This window comes from Sorex fumeus, unplaced genomic scaffold, assembly GCF_029834395.1.
Source record: "Sorex fumeus unplaced genomic scaffold, SorFum_2.1 ptg000058l, whole genome shotgun sequence".
In the NCBI taxonomy this organism is placed as follows: Eukaryota; Metazoa; Chordata; class Mammalia; order Eulipotyphla; family Soricidae; genus Sorex; species Sorex fumeus.
This window is the reverse complement of record NW_026606115.1, coordinates 20,961,403-20,983,529: the sequence shown is the minus strand read 5'-3', so window position 1 is coordinate 20,983,529 and position 22,127 is coordinate 20,961,403. Positions and strand designations below refer to the sequence as shown.

Genomic DNA, 22,127 nt, shown 5'->3' with positions numbered 1-22,127 from the left:
AATAATGGTGGTGGGAATGTGTAATGGTGTTGGGATTGGTGTTGGAATATTGAATGTAATAAATTATTGTGACCAATAAAATAAAATAAAATTAAAATTTTAATTAAATAAAATTAAATAAAATAAAATTTTATTTTATAAAAATAAAAATTATTTTATTTTTATAAAATAAAATTAAGAAAACTAAAAACAAAACTAGTATATGATTTATCAATTTCAGTTTGCATATTATATATGTATATATGTATATATTAGATGAACACTCCAATTTGAAAAGAATCATCATAATAATATTTATAATAGCCAGGACCTAAAAACTATCCAAGTCCTCACTGACTTTGAATGGCAGCTGTACAAGAACGTTTTTGGGTAGTGACGGGATCAGAGGCTTCTGCACTGCCTAGGAAGGTTGGGGGTCATCCCAGTGATTGATTCTCAGCTAAACTTCTCATGTTCAGTATGAAGGCTCAAAAGTGCAATGCTTCTTAGACCCTGCAGTGCCAGAGACTAACCTGGCCATCTAGGAAGTCATCAGCCACCTCCATGTCACACATGACAGTGCTTGTGGGGTTTTAGAGGTCCACTCACAGGTACTCAAATTCTCTTATGAAATCAGGTATTGGAATGGGTCAGCAAGGGATTAACCTTAAACTTTGTACTATCTATCTAACCTAAAGGATGAAATCTTGGGTTAGCAGCTACATGAATAGAAACTGAAAGCATTGTTCTAAGTGAGATAATTTAAATGAAGAAGGACAAATACTGGATGATTTCACTCATGTGGATTACAAAGAAACAAAACAAAAAGACAAAACAAATCAAGACCTTGGATTCTGATAATAGAGATTAAGTTTCTAGAGAGGAAGGAGTATGCAGCAAAAGCAAACAATGGAGGGTTCTAGTGAGTGTGATTGAGGATCTTCAGACCCCCAGATGGTGGGAGTGGTATGTTATCTTACATTTGAAGAAATGCAAACATGTATGATCTTTCCATAATCCATATATTGTGCTAAGCATCTATCTGTTTTTAAAGCATAAAAATTTGAAACGTAGTAATTGAAGCTTATTTAAAAGTATTAAACAATAATTTGACCATCAGAAATTGTCTTATCTACCTTATTTTACCTATTACACTAGTTTTACTTAGTATAATACTTAGCAATTGCTTTATTGCCAAGAATTTTTATCGATGCCATAAAGGAAAATAAAATACCAGCCTAATTGTCTCAAGATGGATATACAATGTATAAATCTCATTTAATGGATCTAGTAATAGGCCATATGTTTTCTCTGCTTCTTCAGATCAGTTTATGAATTAATAGTTTTTATGAATGGAGAAAACCCAGACTTTCAAGTGGTGTAATGTTGTAACTTAGTGACAGTGTATTTTAATTTCACATTTTATTAAATTAGTTCAAATAAAATCCTTGAATCGAAGTGTCTGTTCACAATCATCACTGATATTTTCTTTGTATGGAACTTTTGGTCTCAAATATCAAGCTTAGAGAAAGAATAAGAAATAAGTCAAGGAATTAATATAGAGATAGGTATATGATAGTGTATGTGGCTGATTTGTTCAAGACCAAATTCACAGCATGCTGTAATAAGAATTTAACAATCAGTCAAGCTTCTCATTATTCATTTCCCCACTATTTGACTTTATTATTTAATCTTTTAAAATATTCAAAGAGTACACACATGATCTTAGCCAGAATATGGATAAAGTAAGTATAAATGAGCTTTGCCACTTTTAACATGTCACCGACTCAGCCTCTGGTAATTCAGAATTTGTGATGAATCAATGTTTTCTGAAAAAATGGGAATGCAAGTATTCATAGAAGAAAAAAGTGTTAGCAGATGTAGGAGAAGATATTTAAGATACTTAAGACACATCTTTTTCAAGCACATAAGAATTTGTTGATACCAAATATTATATAGGATAATTATAAATCATCTTGACAAGTCCAATAAAACTTGTTGCTTTGTTTGCAGTTAGGATTTTCAAAGGATGGTATTCATTATTTTATTTACAAGAAAATATGGAGTGTGTTTCTAACTAGATTCATTATTATGGATATTTTACCTATGGGAATAGAGAAGATATTAATTAGAGCTTAAAATGTGGCTTTTGAACCAATATTAGCTGGTGGTAAATCCTGCTACTATGTGGCTATGTGACCTCTGGCAAATAATTTTACTTTTATGAACCTCAGTTCCATTACTTGAGGGAGGAATACAATGAGAATAAAATAAGCCCTTGTGGCGAAGAATTAATGGATTTACATCTGAAAAATACTTAGAAGTATACCTCACATACATGGCAATTACTGAGTAATTATTAGCTATAATAGTATCATATTTCTTTTGGTGGCTAAATTTTCTCCCAAATAATATTTCCCTGTGACTTGCTGCAAGACTGCTTACATATGGTTTACTTTGTTTCCCAATTTACGCAAGTTTGAAGACAAGAATTTTGTGGTTTCTTTTAAAATAATGAGTATTACTATGATTTTATGTTGTTTCATTTTGTTCAATTTTTCTTAGAATGAACATTTATAAATCAGGCAATAGATAAAATATAAGAAGAAACTAGCTTAACTTCAATTACTAAGGAATCAAAATACAAAAAGTTCTCTCTCAAAATTTGTTGTTCTTTCAGACTTCATGATTTAAATTTTCTTTTCCCCATAAGTCTGAAAAGACAAAAAATAATCTTTCATTATAAAAGTTCGAAGGCATTTATAAAAAACAAAGAGAACAGTATAATTAACAATAATATATTGCATACCTAGATTTTGGGGAGGGGATCCACACTAGATGGTGGTCTGGGCTTTCTCCGGACTCTGCACTGAGGCATCACTTCTGGTGAGCTCAGGGGACCATGTGAGGTGGCAGTGATTGAACCTGGGGCAATCATATGCCTAGATTTTAGGATTGATAGTGTTCTGTCGCATAGTCTATCTGTTTTTCTAGATTTAGGTAATCATATTACATTATGCTTTATCCCCCAATTCTCTAAGATACAGGTTCAAAATAATGACAAATTAGCAATATAAATTGGTGCATTTAAAGAAACTTGGGATTTCCTGAAGGTCAGGAATATTGGCTTCTATTATTCTTCATATGAATGATTGAAACAAATGTGGGTAAAAGTACTAATTACGTACTGGTGTATTTACCAGCTATTTAATTTCATTATGCACTTTTATTGTTTTTTCAGAGTTCTGCCATTTGGATCACAAAATGGTCAGCAAATCTGATCACAAATCAGCAAACCCTTATCTACTGTTCTCATTGGTTATTTTCTTTCCCTTTCCAAGTCACCAAAAAGAAAAAAATGAGGATAAATCAAATTTTATTTACTTCGTGAATTAAAACAGTTTTATTCTTTTCCATTGCATCTTGTATTCATAGGTGAAATTAATAATGTCAAGTCCCAACTACCACAAATCACGAACTTATCCCAAACTGCGATAGTTCATGTTTATTAGATATTTTTAAAGTCATAGACAGAAGTCAATATCTTAATATTGTAGTTGAAATAAATCACATTGATGATAATTAAAACAGTTACTATATGAATTCTAAAAGCACATGTTCTTTTTTTCCCCAAGTTTTATTTTATCACAGCACTATAAATTTCAATGTGGGTTTTTTTTTTACATTTGTGTTTTCTAGCTCTTTATGTACATACTTCTATAATATTACGTATTTTTATTTATGATTTTCTTTATGATTTATTTAAGTTTTAAAGTCCTTAAGCTTAAAAAATTATTAAAGAGCCATTATTTACAAAGTTAGTGATAGTTTTGTTTTAGGCATACAATAATTCAACACCAGTCCTCCACCAGTGTCATTTTCCCCCCACCAGTGTTACCAGGTTCTTTCTCCTACACCCAACCTCCTTCCCCAGCCCCAGACTGCCTTCTTGACAGGAATCTATTATGTTTGGCTATTAAAATTTGATTTCAGTGTTGCTGACTCGGTGGTTTGGATATTTCACCTTATCATTCCTTAACACCACCAATGTACCTGAATCCCCTTCACCACTGCTCCTGTTAGAAGTACTGGTTTTAAGGCAAGGTATGTTAACCACAAGTTCTAATCTTTTACCAATTTTCACATGTAGGATAGCTTTTTCTCTCTCCTTCCTATCTTTTTAAACTTGTTTTTTTCCGGGCTAGAGTGATAGCACAGCGGGTAGGGCATTTGCCTTGCACGTGGCCAACTGGGGTTTGATTCCCAGCATCCCATATGGTCCCAAGAGCACTGCTAGGAGTAATTCCTGAGTGAAGAATCATAAGTAATCCCTGTGCATTGCTGGGTGTGACTCCCCCCCCCAAAAAAAAACTAAACTTGTTTTTAGCATTTTGGAAAATAATTGAACAATTTTTTGATATATAAAACATCTTTGAATTTTATCAAATGTGATGTGTCTTGTCTATTTGAGGTTTGACCTGTTAAGAAAAGTCAGAAGAAGGGAAAATGTCAGATTATCATATGTGGCATATGAAGAAACTATGCAAGGAAATTTGTTGTCTAAAGAAAATAAACCCTTAGACTCTGACACTATCACTGAGATGGCCATGCAGGACTTGGGGGAGGGAGTGAAGTGTGCATGGGTCAGAAAATACTCAAGTAAGTTCAGAGGTGAATGAATTTTGCACTTTGGTAATAGTGGTGATGTGGCAAATTTGAAAGCCAAAAGAGCAAACATTAACATATCAAAAATGATATCACCTTAATTTTTGAAAATAACAAAGAATCATATATTTATACGTTGAAACTGAGGCCAAAATGATGCTGTAGGAAAATTCAGAACCCTCAAAATGTTTTATTACATCAAAAATGTAGCTAATTATTTAATAACATACTTCATTGATGTATCCCACACTTAAGTCTTCTGTAATTGTGTTGTCCCATGTATACGTGCTTAAGTCTTTAGTCAAATATTTAATTTTGGACAAAACACCACATTTAGAAATAGCATGGGTCCCATCATGCCTAGACAAGCACTGTACAGTTCTTATTCTCATGGTGCTAGTTACTTACAGAACTGCTGTCACAGTTTGCTATTATCAGCTCTATTAATGCTGCCAGGAAAAAAGGGGCTCTGGCATTTTTGGCAGTTGCCAAGCTCTAAACGTTCTTCTAAGATTTACAGCTTGGCAATACAGGAAGTTCTATAGAAGTTCTTTAGAAGTTCTATATGACATCTCAACTGTTGACTTAGTTGTAATTGAAAATTACTCTAAGTTATTTGCTGTGCTCTTTCCTAGTTTCGTATTTTCTTAGCATGAAAAACATTTATATAGGTTAGAATTTCATGCAAAAAAGTCATCACACTTTGCTTAAACAATAAGTAGTTAGTCTATTTTACAAACGAAGAAGAAAATAATACTTTAGCCTTAATATTTAAAGTTTTCCCAGGTTTTTTTTATTGAATCCCCGTGAGATAGACCCTTACAAAAATCACAAAGACGAGAGAGACCGACTCACTTGAATTCTCTGTCCAATTGTAATGTTCTGCTTCATAATAAAACTTGTATACAATATTAAAGAGAATTTTACAAGGAACACGTAACTAGAAGTCAGGAGACAGGACACTAGTCTTGTAAGAATTGAATAAACAAATAGCAGCAGATAAAATGCAGGGAAGATTGATTTGATGTCTATATTTCTAAGATAGTAAGCGTGAATCGACTTGTATTTCAAGCTTCTAGTATTTTGATCCCCATGTAGATCAAGGTCTTTATCTAGAATATTTTGTGAATACGTTTTCTTTTCTGTTATAATTTGGGGATCAGATTTTATTGACAATATAAATGTATATACTTAAATATACTTATTATGAATATTGCCATTGGATAACTATAACACAATTCACATATGTACATTTCTGTATTAAATACAGACACCAATTATTGAATTGATACTTAAGTGAAAAATGTATTCTGCCTTACATAATATTGTTGAAAAGAAACTACATTGAGTACTTTCATATAGTGTAATAAGACTTTAACTTCTGGATACTTTTCTTGCCACTAAACCTTATAGAATGTTGGTAAGCAGTTTTAACTGTTGTTCTAGTAAGAAATTAGAATGCCCCAAGAAGGTACATATTCAACTTTGGCAGGGATTTCTAAATGTTTTCTTTAAATATATCAAGTAGTCTCTTTGTGACTCTGCCACCTTTTCTTCCTCTTTATTTCCACCAACCTCTTTTCTGTTCCACTATCTTCTTAAGTTACATTTGACTTAACCAGAACTCCTACCAGTGACTCAAGTGGAAAATATGCAAAATTGCTGCCCAGAAAGCAAGCATGTGGTAGAATCAACTTGGATGCCAGTAGTCTCATTCAATGCTAATGATAGCTTGCAAAGGCTATCAATCATTTCAGGGAATACCCAAGGAATAGCATAAAGGGAATTCAAAATCAAAGGAATAATATTCAAATCATTTTTATAACATTTGGAAATAAATTTGTGTGCAAGGTAAATTATTCTAAGATGACAATAAAGGCATTCTGAATTAAAATAAAACTGTCATCCTTGTCAGAACATAGTCTCATCTTTCATATCATTTAATTCTGTCAACAGCCCTATAAAGTAGGCCTAGCAAGAAGAAATTCTCACCCCCAATTTCAGTCATGAGAAAGCACAAATAAATTAATGGCAGAACCTGATTTAGAATTTGGAATATCTGACACTAACTACTTAGCAATCCAATCACGCTTTTCTTCCTGCAAACATAGAAACTTCAGGTCCAGTATAAAGACAATTCAAAAAATAAAGTGGTTATTCTTTATAATTAATTTAAAGTATTTTGCATTACTTTATAAATATCCAAACACATTGCAAGAAAGATCACAAGAAAATAAAATGAATATTCATCTACCTCTTCCTATATAACTAGAATCTGATTATTATATTACAGAAAATTTGATATTAAGACAATACTAAATCTGATGTGTACTTTATATTTGAACTTTCCAGTTATTATATTAATGACCTTTATACTGTTTTTCTGATCCAAAAACAAATTTAAAACCATGTAATTTATTCACCATATTTTTTCCACTTTAATCTAAGACATTTCCCTGCACTTTACACTTTGCTTTAACTTTAAAAAATTCCTGCCTTCCATTTCCTTTGTTGTTTTCCTTCCTGTTTTGATGGTCAGGAGTCAGACATACGTGGTTGCAGACTTACACAATTGGTTGTGGGACTGGTTGAAGGTTGGACACTTCTGTGGTACTCTCATTTTAGTTGCAGTACTCACAAGGGATTGCTCACTTTAATTATGGTCTTCACATACATTAGATTGCAAATGGAACCAGGGATGTCAAATGGCAGTGCCATCAGGATTGCATGTCCAAGATCGATTTAGTGGTGTTAGGTCTGCAATGCAGCTAACTCACCAGTGAGCAGTTTTGGTGCCCCCATGTTTAAATTTGTTTTAGAAGTCAGGAGTATGGATCAGTTGAATGGAGCAAATTCCTGGCTATGTAAGTCACTAAATTCAATCACCAGTACCATTGGACCCCCAGAGCATCACTGGATATGACGTTGGTGGCTCCCAAGTACCTCTGAGGTAGCCTTAGAACTTAGAACTAATTTCCCTTAGAACTCTCAAGCCCTAAGCACTGTGGAGTGAGACCTGGACAATAAACCATGAATCTAACAAGACTGGAATGAGTATCACCATTACTGTCCCAGGAATATTACCTAACACCACTGGGAGAGATTGCTATAAAATATGCTTTTGACTTATATAATGACACTAATATTTTTAAGCCAAGGGTCCTATTTTATATATAATTACCTTTAATGTTTTGTTGTTGTCTTGAATGATTACATTCACATTACACATTATTTTTAACCAAAATGGTACTTGTGTGAAACTTTATGTCCCCTGTATCTATTACTAAAAAGTACATAATTTATGTTTCTCAAGCTATTAGGTGTTCTGAATGTGATGATTTGGTTGAGGAAGTCTCTGACAGATCAACCCATTATAAAGACATCGATAATTGTATAAAATTAATAAATGACTTACTAATTAATATCTTGAGACTATTTGTATAGCTTGTCATATAAAACCTATGTCAATTATTTCCTTAGTTACTATGATGGCAGTTTCATACAATCTTTCTGTTTGCATTTATTGCATTTATTTATTAAATAAAATTGATATATCCCCACTTTTACTAATAATACTGTGTATTATAGATTCTTTTATCAAATGATGTGAATTTTGGAGTTTCCATATGTTAAATTTATAGCTCAGTAAGTTATTAATGTTTTGTTTTAGGTTCACACTCAGTGGTGTTCAGTGCTTACTCCTGGCTCTGTGCTCAGGGGTTACTATTGACTGTGCTCAGTCAAATACATATTGCCAAGGCTTGACCACAGGTTGATGCATATAAGAAATATTTATAGCCACATTTGTTTTAATTACCCCTTGAAGTGTCTATTTCAGGGAAGAAAAAAATACATATTTTTCCATCATAAACACCACCTATTTTCCATATTGAAATTGCAAGATAATTAAAAAGTAATTTCTCCTTACTCCCCTCAATCACCATTATAATTTCTGTCTCTACAAATTTAACACATACTATCATTAGAGACAAACAATAATTGTTGTTTTGTACTGACATTTACCTGCCATTCAGCCTTTCTTTCTCTTTCTTTTATTCTTGTACCCACTTATTTAAAAACCATGATTGGTAATATTTTAATAATATTTTTTCAAGTAAACAATACCCACCACCATCTTAACATCCCTCCACTAAGTTTCCCTTCAACCCCCACTGTAGTGTAGTCCTACATAACTAAGAATTTTAATAATTGTATGTTAGGTTAAATATTTACAATAGTGTTAATATGTGATTTTTTTGATGTTCACAGTTACTTCACCTCATACCAAGTTAAGTATCTAAGAGCTACCACCAGTAATGTTATGTTTCTGCCCGTTCACATCATTCTCTACCCCCACTCCTCCACATGGGAAAATTCCTTATAGTTTTTTAGTTCTGTAATCATTATTTGTCATTATTTGAAGCCCATCCCCCTTTCTTTTTCTCCTATATATCATAGATAAATAAGATCCTGTGGCATTTGTCCTCCTGTCTCTGACTTCGCTTTTTTGGATTAAGGAGGCGCACCTCCACAATGCTCAGGGCTTGCTACTGGATCTGTGCTCAGGGATTCACCCCTCACAGGGCCTGGGGAACAATCTGGGGTGCTGAAGATTGAATCTAGGTCTCCTGCCTGCAAATCAAGCATCTGACCTGCTGTACAAATGCTCTGCACTGCCTCTGACATATTTTGCTTTTTGTGCTACCCTCTAGTTACTTACAAGTTGCATCAGATTTCTAGATTTCATTCTTTCATACAGATGCATACTAGCATGTTGATATATATATATTTATATATAATAACTTCCTTATCCATTCACCTGTAGTTGGGTTGCTTGCATACTCTATATTTTGCTAATACTATAATAAACAAAAATGCATTGATATGTAAACATAACTCTGCACAATAGGGAACTTACAGGTGTTAGCAGTGATTGGTTCTATTTTCCAAAATATCAAAAATTAAAACTAACAAATGGTACTATATCAAACTGAGACTGGGATGGGGGTTGGGGGGTGGGAGAGATACTGGGATCCGTGGTGGTGGTAAATGAGCACTGGTAGAGGGATGGATATTTTATCATTGTATAACTGAAACCCAAGCACAAAAATTTTAAGTCTACAACTGTACCTCATGATGTCTCACTAATAAAAATTTTCAAAAAATTAAAAATGCAATAAAAAAAACTTGGGGGGGTGGGAGCAATAGCACAGTGGGTAGGGCATTGGCCTTGCATATGGCTGAGCCGGGTTTGATTCCCAGCATTCTATATGGTCCCCTAAGCACCACCAGGTATAATTTCTGAGTTCAGATCCAGGAGTGACCACTGAGCATCGCCAGGTTTGACCCAAAAAGAAAAATAAATTGGGGCCAAGATTAGCGGGCATCCTACTGAATTGGAGAAAATATTTGCACAGAATACATCAGATAAACAGCTAATATGCAAAATATACAAAGTACTCTCAATGCTCACCAATAACAACAATAAAAATGAATTACCCTAACAGAAAAATGAAGAGATGAAACCCATCCCCTTTACTTATATGAAATCCACAACTTTACTTTTTCTCCGCTATACCACAGATGAATAAGATCCTCTGGCATCTGTCCGTCTCTGACTGCTTTTTTGGGGGAAGGAGGCACATCCCCGTGGTGTGCGTGGAGAGCTCACATATAGAGTGTACCTTCCAAGTAGTGCCCAGGGAGCCTGAGGACACTCCATATGATTCTTGGTCAATGGGGTCAGATAATTCAAGAATCATCATTGCCACTCCAGCTGTGCTTAAGGGCCTCTAGGACTACTAGCCAGCAGTGACTAGCCATGTAGTCTCTGAGTTTGAACTTGGGTCCTGTGCATGTAAAGGACATACACTGCTAACTACTGAACTGTCTCCCTAGCTGTCAATGTACTTTAATATGCCCTCACACTCTCCCTGGATATGTCATTTTTGAAATTTTCTTAGTGATGCACAATCGTTTTATTTAAATAAATTTACTTACAGAAGTATGAGGGGAGAGAGAGGAAAGAAAGGGAAAGTGATGTGTTCATGTGTTCATGGGCTTCTCCAGTATGGAAAAAGCCAGAATGTGTAATTTATTCTTCTATTGATGAGAAGCAATAGCACAGAGGGTAGGGCATTTGCCTTGCACATGGCTGACCCAGGTTCGATTCCTCCATTCCATTCAGAGAGCTCGCAAACTATTGAGAGTATCCTGCCCGCATGGCAAAGCCTGGCAAGCTACCCGTGACATATTCAAAAACAGTAACAACAAGTCTCACAATGGAGACATTACTGGTGCCCATTGTATAACTGAAACCCAAGCACAAAAATTTATAAGTCTATAACTGTACCTCATGGTGTTTCACTAATAAAAAAATTAAAAAAATAAAAATAAAAAATTGATGAAGAACTGAAGGACAGTGCTACAGAACAGTGCTATTGATGAGGAGATTCCATTCTCTTAATATGCCAGAGCTCATTTATCATTTTCTTTTTTTAACGAGTGTTTGAGTTATTTCCAGATTTTTATTTATGTCAAGTTAATGTCAAAATTATTGTTAAGATTTTTTATAAACATTAGGTCTTATATCTCTTAGATGATATATGCATAGTAGAATCAGGAGATCATGTGGTAAAATTTAATTTTAACAGGAACTGCCAAAAGATTTTTAATGTGGCTGCATAACCTTAGGATTATAGTTATCTGTCATTATGACATCTTTTATACGTGAAACAAAAAGACAAAAAAAAAAGAAGCAGTAGTTTGAATATTTTCTCCAATTTTGTTGGTCTGGATTTTGACTTTCTTAATAATGATGGGTATATAATATCTCCAGGGATGGCCAGGGGGAGGCCCCCATGGCTCTTCCCCCTAGCTGCCCAGGTTGGGGGGGGCCGCGGCCTGGGCCATGGGGCAGATGGTGGAGGAAGCGAAGGCCAAGCTGGTTGGTTGATCAGATGCCATTTATTCCATTCTGCCCACGAGCCTGACCCGGTCTCTCTGAACCCCCCATTCTAGTCTCACACTGCCCTTCATTCCCGTCTCCTCCTGTCTCTCCCACTCATCTTTTGCACTTCATCTAGCAGCCTGGGCGCTCTCTCTCTCTCCACAGGCCTGTTCCTGTATTCATCTACATTCTTCTCTCTCTGTCCCCCTTGCTAGTCTCTCCTTGGTCCATCTTGCCACCCTGCTCTCTCTCTCTCTCTCTCTCTCTCTCTCTCTCTCTCTCTCTCTCTCTCTCTCCTATCTCCCCAGCTCTTTCATCTCTACCACTCCCCTCCCCAGTATTCTGGGCAGACACTGTACCCAGTCTGGTAGCCAAACCAAAATAAGAAAGCCCTTCCTGAGGGCCCATCAGGTTCAAAGGAAACACCACCCACCACCAAGGAGGTAATTCCAAAGCCCTTCCTGACTGCCTAAGGCAAAATACCTCTTAAGGTGTTTTTCTCCTTTCCTCAGTCCAAAGACTCAATCAACATCTTAATACCAGTTATTTTTGTATGGACACAGCAGCTCTCCTGGGAACATCTTGCCACAGACTCAGACTATAGTGCTCAGGCCAGATTAATCATTCCTAACCCTAGCAAGTTCCGAATCTAGTTATAGCTTTTTGGATAATGATAGCATTTGTCCATGACCAAGCTCTTAACTTATAGTTAAGCATTATGGCACTTTAGGCAGGCCCATCTCTATGCCAGGGTAGCACATAGCTTACCGCTTGCCCTGGTTCCATCCAGTCCCTCATCGGGACCCTGCTTTTGGGGGTGCTAGGAAGTAAGAGCAGCTGAGGCTTAGGTGAGAGAACAGAAGCTCAGGAGGAAAATACCACTGAGAGTCACATTACAAAAGCATAGCATATACTGTTTTCTTGTGTCCAGACAAAAAAGACATTGCTCTGAATAAACTATGCAAAGGACTTAGGGAGAAGAAAAAACTATATTTACAAGTCAACAGACCACAAAGAAAGAAGTTACAAATAAACACAGAGGAATGGGAGCACTGTGATGGGAGCAACCCAATTAAACTAAACTACCTGAGGCTATGCAGGAAGGACAAAACAATGTTATCTGACAGATGTGGGTTTTACTTTTTTGAATGGTCACGGCAGTTTTAAATGTTGTTAAGGTAATTTATTATAGTTTTAATGTACAACTTTCCAAATTAAGATAGTGGGGTCACTATAATATGACTACTGTGTTCTTTAGAAGTTTTTAAATATTTATTTTTTATTGAACCATCATGAATATAAAGTTACAAATATAATTTGATTGTATTTCAGGCATACAGTGTTCCAACACCAATCTTTTCACAAGTGACCACTAGCATCCACCAATGTCCCGTTTCTTGCCTGCCTCCGTGAGAGGCAAATTTCCTCTCCGAGATTGTCATTGTTTTTAAAGTATTCATTATTTGATATTAGACTGTCCCAAAGTTACAATACACATTCTTTTTTCCAGCCATAGAAAAATACTGATTTATTTTGCTTATAGACCCGTTGAGTCCAAGAGAAGCAACATAGTGCTCATTGCTATTTAAATGTCAGTGAATCTAGTATTTTTTATATTTTTAAATGAGTTCATATTGACACATGTAATTCCAATGAATACTGCAGTTACCAATCTCTGTTTAGCAGTCATTCTTTTTGTACTTCCTGTCACCTAAAGTGTGATCTCTGGGACTGGAGAGATAGCACAGCCGGTGGGGCGTTTGCCTTGCACGCGGCCGACCCGGGTTCAATTCCCAGCATCCCATATGGTTCCCTGAGCACCACCAGGAGTGACTTCTGAGTGCAGAGCCAGGAGTAACCCCTGTGTGACCCAAAAAGCAAAATAAATAAATAAATAAATAAATAAAAATAAAGTGTGAGCTCTGGTCCCTTAAAGCATCCATGCACTTATTTATTTGTTCATCTCTGTAGTAGAAATAAAAAAAAAAAAGGTTTGGGTTTCTACACTTGTATAAATACTGACAATAAATATTTTTTAGTTTACTCTAAAATATCTTCAGTTATATCCACTAAATATATCCACTGAGTGTACATTCCCTGAAAAATATAATTTGATTATTTTAAATACATAGGACTGCCTATTAAATGTGCAATTAGGTTCATATGTTTTGCTTGCATCCAGTTTTAAAGTTTTCCCTTTAATGTTTTAGTTTTATGTAAATATGTAAAATGTTAATCAGTATAAAAATAAATACTATATTAATAAGCAAAGTCAAATAAATTTTATAAATTTTACCCCTTACTTATCTAATAACTTTATGCTTAAAGTATCATTTATTTCTACCTACTAATTTATTATATTTTGCAAAACAAAAAAGGCATTGTTTTTCACACATCTCCTTTGAGATGGACAATGGGAATTTGGGGACACACCTGGAAATGAGTAGGGTTTACTCCTGGCTCTGCACTCAGGAATTACTCCTGGCAGAGCTCGAGGAATAATGTAGGAAGCTGAGTATTGAACCCAGTTCAGCACTGCAGAATGCATGCACCTTGCCCGCTGATTTATCTCTCCAGCCAACCTCTTTTTTTAATGAAATGTGCATTTATGCATTCATTTTATTTTACACCATCCATATGTCAGTAGGCTTCATGCTCTCCTTCCCCCTGGCCTTCTCCCATTGCTTGGTAACCTGAAATTGGTAGTCAAAAGGGTTTTACATCATATATGTCCATTCCCTTGATTCATTTATTGATATGCAAAATATGAGTGAGAGCATCTGATAGTTGTCCTCCCTTTGACATGTTTTACTTAATATTACACTCTTTATCACCATCACATTGCATAGTCAGTCAATATTTAATATTTTATTATAGCTGAATATTCCATTGTATTTGTGTGTATATATACATATATACACATATTTATATATTTATGTTTTAATCTGTCATTGGACATTTTGAGTGTTTCCATATTTTGGCTATTTTATATTGTGTTACAGTGAACATATGTGTGCATCATGTCTTTCAATATATTTTCAAGTTATTATTTTTGTGTTCTTTATATACATTCAAGGGGCAGAATCACTAGATTATATTGGAGTAATTGTTTTGGAAATTTTAAAAGTTGAATTTATTGAAACAGGAAAGATAGATGGCTGTCTGTGAGAGGCATGAAATGGGAAAAATAGGAAGATTTGGTTTAAATGGTACAAACAATATTACAAGATGAATGTTTCTAGTTAGCTAATGTGCAACTCAGTTACTGTACTACTATATTAATTGAGGATTGCTAAGATAAAAGATAGACGATCTTAGAAGCAATGTTGACAATCTAAAGTGATAAAGGTGATAATTGACCTATCTAAAGTGATAAATGTGCTGATATTGCAACAATCATGTATCAATATATACATATATAAAATAATCACATTATAAATTTTAATCTGAAACAATGTTATGTGTCACTATATATCAATAAAACTGGAAAAAATACTTTCTTCAGTGACCCCATTGTGATCACACACTCTGCACCAGGACCACAAACATTAACATAGAATTGTAGCACTGTCCTCCCGTTGTTCATTGATTTGCTCAAGTTGGCACCAGTAACGTCTCCATTGTGAGACTTGTTACTGTTTTTGGCATATTGAATACGTCATGGGTAGCTTGCCCAGCTCTGCTGTGCAGGCGGGATACTCTTGGTAGCTTGCCAGGCTCTCCGAGAGGGATAGAGAATCGAACTCGGGTTGGCCATGTTAAGGCAAATGCCCTACCCGCTGTGCTATCACTCTGCCCCACAATGATGTAGGCAGGCATATTAGGGAAGTTCCCCCTCCCCATCGTGGCAATGAAATTCCTGGGAAGTAATAAAGCCATCAGGCCAAAGTCTGATGCACCGCGTGACTACAGAACACAAGACCTTCTCCATCAGATGACCCTGAGGAGATGGGAAGTCTCCCTACAGAGAGGGCCTGAAAAAAGTTACTAGAGAACCCGCAACTCCTTCCTTTAATCTGATTAACCCTCGGCTAGTCCAGACCAGAGAAGGCTCCGAGAAGGTATCCCACAGAAGTAAAAGTCGAGAAAAGTAATTTCCAAGAAGACCCTTCCCAACTCACCCCTTAGAAACAACCTAGCAATGGGCTCTTACCTCGTCATAAAGCCCCACGAGTGGCAGCTTGGGAAAACCCTCTAAAAGTCTCCTTAAGAGGCTAGAGCAATAGTGCAGTGGGTAGGGCATTTGCCTTGCACGCAAACATTAACATATAATTGTAATATTGTAAACATGTTACCTGAACTGTAACTGTAAAATTTACTTTAAAATATTATCTTTATTATTTATTTTCTTCCACATTCAAATTTTCAGTACCTCCAACACTATTTACTTCCAAAACATACATTGAATCAGTCCTCATTTCTGTATATACATCATTTTTATAATGTAGGAGTACTGCTATTTATTCAGCCACTGATTAAGCTGACTGAATTGGGCATGAACTCCACAATCCTTTTTTTTATTAAATCAATGCGAGATAAAGTTACAAAGCTTTCATGTTCGAGATTCAGCCATACAATGATCGAACACCCATCCCTCCGCCAGTGCACACTCTCCATCACTAGTGTCTACATTACATCGCCCTCCCCTATACCAGTCCTCACCCTGCCTCCATGGCAGGCAATTTCCCCAATACCCAATCTCTAATTTTGGGCATTATATTTTGCTCGAATTTTTCCACCACCATTTAAGCCTGCCTGCCAGGAGCAGATGCTAGATCATTTATTGTCCCTTGCTCATTTTGAATATCATGGGTGCTGCAGTTGTGTGATTCTGGAATCCTAGATTGTAAATGGTTGGGTTCCAGAGACATTTCTGTAGGGCAATAATCCATTTTGGGATTCAACTGTGCACCTCTGGACCAGGGCTGTTGGTGGGATAAGATGGTGGCCAGAGGCACATTGTGGGGGTGATAACCAGGCCGATGAGCGGATAGGGAGCCAGGGAGGGACAGTTCAACTTCTCTGCCACCATGCAGAATGGAGAATTCGTTCTGGAACCCTCATACTTGGGCCTTGGTTGTGGAAGCTCTTGGTCACCAGGATTCCATCTGGAGTAGGAGGGGAGACTGCACCTGCTCCATCTGGGGTGCCCCTGTGAAGTTGGTTCTGTATGGATCCTGGAGAGATCTCCGAGTCTTTGATGTCTTCCAGGACTTGCTGCTGTATCTCTGGCTTTTGATCTCTTTCGAGATTCATTATGGGTCCCTGAAGCCAGGCCAGTAATAGAGTTTAAAGGGTGGTGCTGGAGCTGGTTCCTTGGCGGTGGCGGGGGGGGGGGTTGCTGACTGCCAGTGCTTCCATGTGTATTGAAAAGTGGGGGGAGTTAGCCAACCCCAACTACATGAAAGACTGGAGATTTCAGTCACAAAACCAGCATACCTATATTTTCAGCAGATTATGTGTTGGTGTGGTCTGTCCTGAGACGGTGGAGTCAGGCTGGGATTTTGGATTGAGATTTTGGATGGCAGAGATTTTGGATTGTGGAATCAAGTGGCTCCAAGAAGCTCTGCTTGGGCAGGCACAGGTCAAACTACCCCTCTCCGATTTATCCCAGTTGGTTTAGCCATGTGTAGGTCCGAGATTAACTGTGACTTTTGATCTCTTTGGAGATTTATGTATGGGTCTCTGAAATAAGGCCAATAGTACATGAGCTTGTAAGGCTGAGCTGGAGTTGATTTGTGGAGATAGCTCCTACATACCTAACTTTTGGCCATTTAATTTCTTGGTAAACTTGGTCTTGGGGTCTGGCAAAAAGCATAGTGGAAATTTCGTGGTGTCAGGAAGCCTGAAGGCATCATCAGGCTGCTGATGCTCACGCTGCAGGTACAGGTTGACCTGTTGGTGGCACCTCTCTCTCTCTCTCTCTCTCTCTCTATATATATATATATACATATATATATATATATCATTACCATTACTTTAGGTTAAGCCACCATCATTTACTTGAATTTATCTGCCTTTTCCATATAATGTATAAAGTTAAGCATGTATAATGTATAAAGTTAAGCATCATATTTTTTTCTTCATAGTTCTATTTGCAGGGCTCAGGTAAAGTGGTATGATTTTATGCAAGTATTTGTTAGACACATAATTTAGTAGACTAATTTAGGACAATATACAACTAAATATGTTTTGATTTAGAGGAACTGGGTGCTCAAGAATACACTTAAAACATCATTTCTGTGACATAACATACTGGAAGTCCTGTCATTTAATTCAGGAATATAGTTAAAATCTAATGCTATTTTTACATGTATGATAACTGAAGTATAGAATTACTGATAAGTCAGCATTCAATGTTGGTCTAGTTTAGTGAAAACATTGGTTTCTCCTAGAGAGAGAAGGGAGTTGGAGGATTGTGCAATGGGGTCTTTTGACTGCTGGCATGGGACTAGAATTTTGGTAGTGGGAGTGATAATAATTATAATCATAGAGAGTTTTGAAGCTAAACCAATGCATGAATTTTTAAAATATTGAAAACCAATAATTAAACTGATAAGAACAGATACTACACTTGATCTTAGCCAAAAGACCAAGAAGCGCCTGACTGTCCTCGCTCGCCGGGACCCCTTGGAGGGGAGCGGGTTGAGCTTTCCTCCCCGCCCTGACCAGGGCTCTGGCAGTCAAAGACCTCCAGGACCAGCCACCACCATGCTGAGACCATTCTCCGCACACATGAAGGTACTGGCAGAGGGACAAAGTCATGCGGGTTCCGGGGCCGAGATCTCCAAGCCTACTCGGATTTGGGCTGAGCATCCTCCACCCAGAGCCTCCAAATTCCAGTAGGCGGGGGTCACACCCACCAACTGGCCCCCTGGCGCCGTGTAATCCCATCAACGGCCAAGACTCAGAGACTATAAAACTCAGCTCCCGGAACCACGCGGCTGACATCTTATCATCTCATTCCTACTTTGGACAAACTGGCAGGCTACCGAATGTAGCCTGCCCACACGGCAGAGTCTGGCAAACTCCCCGTGGCATACCCAATATGCCAAATACCAGTAACAATGATGGGTCTCATTCTCCTAAAGAGCCTTGAATATAATCTCAGGGCTAGGATGAAGATGTTACTGGGGCCTGCTCGAGGCAATCGACGAATAACAGGATGATTTGTGATTTGTGATTTGTGTGAAAACCAATAATATTTAAATTAGAAATTAAAATCAAAGAAATTCACTGATTGAAATGTAGAAGTTGGTATTTAACTCAGATTAAAACCTGCATTAAACACGTATTTATTAGCCCTGTCATTCTATATAATAAACAGTAGTAATAAAAAGCTAGCAGCATTATTTTTTTTTTCTTCTCAATATCCAAGATGGTCTTAGGGCCTTATTGTTTTGGATAAACCTGTGATGTATCCAATATGCCAAACACAGTAACAACAAGTCTCAAAATGGAGAGTTACTGGGCCCCCTCGAGCAAATCGATGAACAACTAGAGGACAGTGCTACAGTGCAGGTCTGACTCTGTTTTGACACTGCTTAGCTACCATACTATACTACATTTATACCGCACTTTGACAAAAATATTAGTTCATTTGTGAGGCAAACTTTTGCAGACTTCTGCGAAGAATTTCTAACATTGGTTTCTTTGAAAGAAAACACTGCCCTTTTATGGAACTATGAAGAAAAAAAATCCTTATGCAAATATGTTTCCAAGGAAGTGACTTGGCATCTTCTTTCATCTAAATCCTGTGAAAACAGTAAGCTTACCTGCAAATTTCAAACAACTAGTAAATCTTGAGTACATACCATGTTGTCTAACTTTAATGAATAGGAGAAATGAAATATGGTTAGGGATTGGGGTGTAGGTCTGGTATGTACCCATACTGGGCTTGATCCCTAGGATTATATGACCCCCTGAGCACCACCTAGTATAGATCTAGGTTCCCTCAAATATCACTGGAGTTGTTCTGCTGATACTTAGCACCACAGAACACCAAGAGCACCACATCCTTGGTCCTTGCATTGGACTGCTCGCAGTGCTGGTTTGCTCAGTATTGTATGGAGTGACCCTGAGATCTATCACCACTTGTGAGCGTCCACAAAAATAAACCAAATAAAAAACACAAAGAAAGTAAGACAATAAATTGTGATCATATAAAAATGGAGGTATCAAATTAATTGCCTTATATAATATAGCTATAGTAAAATCAAAACTGTGATATCTGGAGAAATGCAGATATTTAAACCAATGAAACTGAATTTAGAACCCAGAAAGAAACCTTCAAGTATATTAACAGTTAATTACTTAATTTATTTTTGTTGCCTTGGCGGAGATGGGGGAGCATGCCTGGCAATATTCAGGGCTTACTCCTGGCTCTGTGCAGAAATATCACTTCTGTTGGTGCTCAGGGGACCCTAGGGGATGCCAGGGATCAAACCCGGGGTTGAATACATGCAAGGCAAGTTCTCTGGGCACTACTATCAATCTGTCTCCCAACAGTTTATGATGAAGTTTGCAAGAAAAGGAATCCTATTCACAGTATAGATCTAACAGTGGAATTATATTTATGGTATTCACATTGCAACAACATGATAAAATTACCCCATAAAACATCTATCTAGAACAAAAATGAATGCCCTGCCCCAGAGGCAGGATGGGGTGGCGGGGATGGAGGTGGGAGGGATACTGGGATCCATGGTGGTGGAAAATGGGCACTGGTGGAGTGATGGGTATTTGATCATTGTATAATCAAAACCCAAGCACAAAAATTTGTAAGTCTACAACTGTACCTCATGGTGTTTCACTAATAAAAATTTTTAAAAAATTAAAAATCAAAAAAAATGGTTTACAAGAAAAAAAATCTCTGTAGAGATACCTCAAAGAACTAGAACAATTGTTTTCACATACGGAAGGACTGAGTTCAAATTACAGCACTGTCTACCTCCCCCCTCCAAAAAAAAACACCTCTAGGAGCATCCTCTGACTAGCAAGCCAGACATACCCTGCTTTCTAACGTGGATGAGATAAACATTTTTCAAAGAAGAGACATGTTTTCCAACTGACATGTGAAATTGCTCATTGATTATCAGGGAAATACAAATCAAATACAATTCAATATAGCTATAAGATATCTCTCACACTATTAAGAATGACCTATGTCAGAAAGGCCAGAAACAAGTGTTGTCAAGGATGTGGAAAAAAATAAACCTTGGTGCCAGAGAGATAGTATGGCATTTAATGTGTTTGCCTTGAACGCATTTGACAGGAGCTCAATCCTTGGAACTAAGTATGGTCTCCCAGTCCTAAAAGGAGTAATCCCTGAGCATGACTGAGTGTGACCCAAAAACAAAAAAAGGGGGAAAAAGGATTTTGAAGATTAAGAAGTCCTCATTCACTATTCATAGTAATATAAGTTGGTCCACTTTCTAGGGAAAGTTGTATGGCCTTTTCTCAAAATTTAAAATAGAACTACCACATGCTCTAGAATTTTACCTCCTAAATATCCATCCAAAAATATAAAAACTAACTTGAAAGATATTTCCACGTATACTTAAAACGGACAAGATATGGAAATAATCTAAATCTCCAGAGAGAGGGTAAAGGGTAAGAAATTTGTGGCACACATACATAATTGAATATTACTCAGCTATAAAAAAGATGAATTTTTAGTATTTGCTACAACTTGAATGCAACTGGAGGATTTAATGCTAAGTAAAATAAGTCAAAATGAGAAAGCAAAATTTCACAGTTTAAAGAAGAACCTATCAAAATTGTTAAAAATATCTAGATGAATGTGGTAGAGTTGACAAAGAAACACAAATGTCAACAATTCTGTGCTGTTCCCTAACCTCTAATTAGTGGTTACCTCTTCCCCAGGTAGCACTTTGAAGGTAAAAGTATGTGAGGTAGGCTAAGGTTTAGAACTCATTAGCTCCATAAACATTTCTAGATCATGAGATATGTGGGTGCAAGGAAGACTATGATAGTGAATGGGCACCTACTAGGAATTAACTACGATTTTCTTATATGGAATCCTATAGTATATGGTCCATGGTGACTTCTAATTTACTAATATGTTATGAGATATCCATGCTGTAGCAGGCACCAGTAATTTTTTCATGACTGAATGATATTTCTTGTATAAATATAACAGCTTTTGCTGTCCCATTTATAAAGTGATGTATATTTTATGTAGCTTCAGCTTTTGGGGTAATAAAAGTACCAATGCTATGAGTAGTCATGTACAAGCCTTTTTGTGGACATAATTTTACTTATCTTGGGTATGTGTCTGGAAGTGGAATTTTGAATGAGTCATTTACTTTGTATGCCAGTGATGAAAATGGGGTTTTTAGAATGCCACTAGCAATGTGTGTTTTTCAGTTTCTTCACATTCTCATGAACTTTTGATGTTTTTTGGTTTTGATTCACATCTGACTCTGATCAGATGGAGCTGAATCATATGTGTGCAAGGGATCAAACAGGGGTTGATTATATGCAAGGATAGTGCATACAGTATTATCTCTCT

General features: G+C 36.7%; 1 protein-coding gene and 1 pseudogene across 1 annotated transcript in view; one reads left to right on the top strand and one right to left on the bottom strand.

The window, feature by feature from the left end:
- The window catches only part of IL1RAPL2 (interleukin 1 receptor accessory protein like 2), a 738,026-nt gene that overhangs the window by 432,282 nt on the left and 283,617 nt on the right, over positions 1-22,127 (top strand). The window lies entirely within an intron of this gene.
- LOC130034327 (uncharacterized) lies at positions 18,085-18,197 on the bottom strand (annotated as a pseudogene).